The sequence below is a fragment of the Triticum dicoccoides genome, chromosome 3B (assembly GCF_002162155.2).
Source record: "Triticum dicoccoides isolate Atlit2015 ecotype Zavitan chromosome 3B, WEW_v2.0, whole genome shotgun sequence".
Lineage (NCBI taxonomy): Eukaryota > Viridiplantae > Streptophyta > Magnoliopsida > Poales > Poaceae > Triticum > Triticum dicoccoides.
The window spans coordinates 181,919,378-181,924,928 of record NC_041385.1 but is presented as its reverse complement, the minus strand read 5'-3'; the positions used below and the strand labels follow the sequence as shown (position 1 = coordinate 181,924,928).

Here is a 5,551-nt window from a genome sequence, read left to right as displayed (position 1 = left end):
CCCTTCCACCCCCCTCACCACCACCCTCGGATGCGACCGTTGCGGCTGGTGAACGCCGCCCCTCCACGCCTTTCCCTTCCGCCCTGCCCACCCCTCCCCTCCCAGCCAGCCCGCCTTGCAGCCTTTCCCCCGCCCGGTTTCAGATCGGTGAGAGCTCTCGTTCCTCAGGCGGTTCTTCGGCAAACACGCTTTGCCTCCTCCGGGGTCCCGGGAGCTTGCGCGCCCCTCCAACCTTGCCTCGCCTTCGCACCATCCGCACTTCCCCCCACAGCTCAGGGGCGTCCTCCCCTGCCTCCTCTCCTTGCCAGCGTCTGTCCCCGCCCTCCCCGGTGCGGTTCGCGTTGGCTCAGGGGCTGCAGCGCCGGGCGGCCCCGACGAGTTCCGAGGGCTCGGGCTCGGGCTTCTCCGCGCACTCCGGCGCCACTCCTGTCTTTGACAGTGATGGGCAGCTGGTCCCCTCGGGCTCGGCGGCCTCTTCGGTTTCTGGCTCGGAGGCCGAGTCCGCCAAGCGTGCTCCCTCCCTCGCCGCGGAGTCGGAGCGGCCGCACTTCCTCGAGGTGTTCATGCCCACTGGTGACCTGGCGGCGGCCAGGCGTCTTGCCGTGGTATTCATCGAGCCTCCCGGGGCCTTTTCCTCTCCCACTGCCGCCGTTCGCGACGCCCTGATGGACGCTGCCCCTCACCTTTTTTTCGACACCGTCGGCTCCTCCATCGGAGCGATGTACCTCCGCTTCAACTCCAGCGATGACCGGGAAGCCTGCGTAGCGCTGCGAGAGCTTCCCTTCGAGGGCGCTCGCATTCGCTTTGAACGGGAGGAGGAGGCGGACAGGGTCCCTCCTAGGGCGCGGGCGCTTGCCTTCATCTCAGCTACCCGCTTCCCCGCCGAGCACATCAACCCCGTCGGGATTGCCAGGGCCTTCTCTGGCTTCGGCGACCTCGTCGAGATTGACCATAGGGTCCTCTCCGGCGAGGACCTCTCCGCCGTGCGCGTCGTCCTCCTCATCGAGCACGCGCGCGATGTGCCCTGCGATGTTTGGCCTAGGGGCGGGGTGTGGGGCTCCCGGGTGGTCTCGATCCGCACCCTCGTGGTCTGGCCGCAAGAGGACTCCTTCGACCGCAACGGCGTTTACATCCCGTTCTTCGGCTTGCCTCCGCCGCCACCCTTCGCCCACAACGGCGCCCGGGTGCCTCTTCACGGCCACCCGTTGGGCTGGCCGGCCCCGGCCCCTCGTCAGGAGCCGCCTCGTCAGCATGGGCAGGGAGGAGGCGGGAGGGAGCTAGCTTTCCTTCTAAGGTTGCATGGCGCCCCTCCCCCTCCTGCACCCCCAACTGCGACAGCGGCTTCGACTGTTGTCATCGCCGAACTTGTCGGGGACGTGCACGACGGTGGGCCTGCTCTCCAGAATGGCCCAACGTCTGACACAACTTCCCTGGGCCCAAAAGCGATTCCAGGCCCGGGTCCCATATCCGTGTTGCATGGCGCATGCACGACGGACGGAGCCTCCTCGTCCCTGGCGGCAAATGCTCCTCCGGCTCGGTTCAGCCAACGCCTTGCAGACAAGGAGCCCGCGCTCTGCGTCTCCATGACTGCGAAAGCCATCAGGCAGCGTGCGCTCAAGGACGCTCTCAAGGGGTGCTCGCCGGCGCTCCGTGCCAATGCTATCAAACGCAACGTGGTCGCGGCCGTGCTCAAGCCCCTGGGAATGAATGCTGTGTCCGATCTCCGTGCGGCGGCCGCTATCCCTCATGCTTCGGTGTCTACTGTTGTTGATGATTAGCACGCCGTCTATGTTCTCCCTCCGGCCGGATGGCATGTACTCCTCCGGCGCCTGTATCTTTTCCTTCCTATTGTGTGTGGTTGCTGCTTGTCTCCGGACTCAGCCAGGCTTCTGTGTTGCCCACGCGTGCCTGTGTTTCAGTTTAATTGTTGGTGCTTTCCTTGTTTATGGATAGTACAAGTCACCTTTCCATGTCCATCATGTCCTGGAACATCCAGGGGCTCGGGGACGTGGACAAATGTGGGCTTGTCCGAAATGCTATCAATGACGCTAACCCTCTGGTGGCATGTATCCAGGAAACAAAACTCTCCTTTGTGTCCCATCTTAAGGCCAAATCTTTCCTCCCTCCTCGCATGGCTACTTTTGAGTGTGCTCCGGCCGACGGCTCGCGCGGGGGGCTGGTAACCGCCTGGGACCCCAACGCTCTTTCTCTAGTCGCTGTGCTTGCCGGGCGTTACGCCTTAACCACTACCCTCGCTTCAACCTCTTCCGACCTCTACTTCACCATCTCCAACATCTATGCGCCGTCCGACCACTCATTCACACAGGATTTCATTGACGAAATGATCTCCCTAGCTCCCCAAGTTCAGGGGGCTTGGCTCTCTCTCGGAGACTTTAACCTCATTAGATACCCGGAGGAGAAGAACAACTCCAACTTCTGCGCCTCCCTCGCCTCCCGGTTCAATGCCCTCATCGCCGCCTTGTCGTGGCTTGAGCTGCCCCTCTCCGACCGTCTGTTCACCTGGACGAACCGCCGCACCCCTTCGACCCTGGCTCGCCTGGACCGCGCCTTTTTCAACACTGACTGGGACGCTACCCTCCCAAACTCTACGTTGACCTCGCGGCCTCGCGTGACCTCGGATCACTTCCCCCTCATAGTTGTCGCCTCCACCCTGATCCCTGTCTCGCGTCAGTTCCGGTTCGAGAACAAGTGGCTGCTCGACCCTCTCTTCCTCCCTTCCACCTCCACCTCTTGGGCTTGTCCCAGCCGTGTTCCGGACGGTGCTAAGGATATCGCTGCTAGGGTCAAGTGCTTCCGCCACGCGGCAAAGGTTTGGAAAGCAAATCACCGGTTTGTCCCCCAATACGATAATAACTGCAGATTTATCATTGAGCTATTTGACTTCCTGGAGGAACACCGTGTGCTTTCAGGTGATGAGGGTGCCCTCCGTGGGGATGCCCGGTCCGCCCTTGCCCTCTCGGTGCGCCAACAGGCTTTGTTCTGGCGCCAGAGGGGGAAGTTCCGGAGGGTACGCGAGGGAGACGAAAATACCAGGTTCTTCCATGCTCAGGCCTCCCAACGATTCCGGGTTAACCGGATTCAGGCGCTTGACGTGGGCGGCACGGTGGTCGTCGGCCACGCCGCCAAGGCGGAAGCCCTTCACGCCTTCTTCACCAATCTGTTGGGCACGGCGGGGGAGCCGGAGTGGCGCTTCGACATCCGGGCGCTGTACGAGGGGTTGCCGAGGGTGGACGGCGACATGCTCGTTGCTCCGTTCACGCTGCCGGAGGTCCACGCAGCAGTACGTGCCCTCGAAAGGACCAGTGCCCCAGGGCCAGATGGCTTGGGGCCGGCGTTCTACCAGGCTGCCTGGGCGACAGTTGCCGGCGATGTCATGCGGCTGTTTGATGGGGTTTTCACCTCATCGGTCGACCTCACCTGCATCAACCGGGCGCATATTGTCCTCCTTCCTAAGGGCGACGGGGTCCTCGCGCCGGGTGGATTCCGCCCTGTCTCGCTGCAAAACTGTGACATCAAGCTGGTTTGCAAGGCGCTGATGACCCGCCTCCAGAGGCAAATCCCGAAGCTCATCGATGTGGACCAGTCCGTCTTTATCAAAGGGCGGAGCATCTCCGAGAATTTCGTCTATGCCGCCGAGGTCGTTCAATGCTGTGACCAGCGAAAGGCACCGGCTCTCGTCCTCAAGCTGGATTTCGCGAAGGCTTTTGACTCCATCAACTGGCAAAGCCTCCGGAAGATCATGGAGGTGCGAGGCTTTCCAGCGCGCTGGTGTGACTGGATGGACGCCATCTTCTGGTCGTCCTTGTCCTCGGTCCTCCTGAATGGGGTGCCAGGGCGTTGGATCCCCTGCAAGAAGGGGCTGCGGCAGGGGGATCCCATCTCCCCCTACCTCTTCTTGCTCGTGGCCGATGTGCTGCAAAGGATGATCAAGAGCGACGGGGGGATGGCTCACCCCCTTCTGCCTGGCGCGCCCCCTCTCGTTCTTCAGTACGCCGACGATACCCTCATCGTCCTTCGAGCTGACCTGGGCGCTGTCAGGCGCCTCAAGGGCATCTTGGACGACTTCGCTGCGGCTACCGGGCTTGTCATAAACTTCCATAAGAGCACGGTCGTGCCGATGCATATCTCGGCGGAAGATCTCCAGGGCATGGTGCAGGTCCTCGGCTGTCAGGTTGGGAGCTTCCCGCAGGTGTACCTCGGGCTCCCCCTCTCCAACCGCAAGCTCACGTTGGAGGACTTCCTCCCCCTCATCGCCAAGGCCGAGCGCTACCTTTCCGGGTGGCGAGCACAGCTGCTCTCCTTCGGGGGGCGTCTCATCCTGCTGAATGCCGTCCTTGACGCGCTCCCCACCTACACCATGGCGGCAATGGAGTTGCCGCCGTCGGTGCTGCACGCCCTGGACGCGCTTCGGCGTTCCTTCCTGTGGACGGCGGCGGAGACGGCCTCCGGTGCCCAGTGCCTTGTCGCCTGGGAGAAGGTGGTCCGGCCGAAAAACGAGGGTGGGCTTGGCGTGCGTGCTCTGCCGGTCCAAAACCGCTCCCTTTTGCTGAAATTGGTGCACCGGCTACACTCGCAGCAATACTCCCCCTGGGGTGCTTGGGTCTGGGCGGAGCTTGGGCGCTCCCTCCTAACCCCGATGGCGGCGTCGACCCTCCCAGGGGCGCACTGGGCCTCTCTGGCCGAATTGATGCCTGTGTACAGAGCTCTCTCTTACGTCCAAGTGGGGAATGGACGGACAACCGCCTTTTGGCTTGATGCCTGGTTACCAGGGGGCGCCCTCGCCTGGCGGCTGCCGTCACTCTTTTCCCACGCCACCGCGCCGGAGGCCTCGGTGGAGCAGGTTCTCAGCGGCGGCATCGATGGGGGGCTGGTCCCTCGGCTGAACCATGCCGGAGCTCGCGACCGTGCCATCCTCCTCCGGGCCTTGGAGGGGGTGACCCTCTCGGAGGCGCCCGACGAGCGGGTTCTACGCCCCGGCTGCGCCAAGGGCAAGCTGCTCTCGTCGGCCGGCGTGTACCAGCTGTGCCACTTTGGGGGGCTGCAGGTGCCCTTCGTGGTCTTCGTCTGGCAGAATTTTGCTCCGACCCGTGTCCGATTCTTCGCCTGGCTTCTGGTGCAAGCCAGGGTGCAGACGCGGGACGTCCTTCTTCGCAAGCACATTGTCGACGACGCGGGCGCTGGTTGCCCCCTATGTTCCTCCCCCCTGGAGACGGCGGATCACCTAATCTTCGGCTGTGCGTTCTCCCGACGCTTCTGGAGGGGGGTTGGAAAGACCTCCCTCGAGGCCACCTCCGTTACGCAGCTTCACATGCTCACCCCCCCGCCTCGGGTGCCCGTGGCGACGGGCTCCACCTTCCTCCTGCTCTGCTGCTGGCAGCTGTGGAAGCACCGAAATGCGGTGGTCTTCCAAGGGATGCCTCCATCGCTCGCCAGGCTGCTCGCAGCTTGTAGAGAGGACGCAGTCCTCTGGCGTGTTCGGCTCCCCCGCCTGTTGATGCACGCGGCTGATGCTTGGCTCGGTTGTCTAACA

The 5,551-nt window shown here is 63.4% G+C and overlaps 1 pseudogene; it reads left to right on the top strand.

Moving 5' to 3' along the window:
* The first annotated feature begins 4,387 nt into the window (after nucleotides 1–4,387).
* LOC119279447 overlaps nucleotides 4,388–5,551 on the top strand; it is a 2,323-nt pseudogene continuing 1,159 nt past the window's right edge.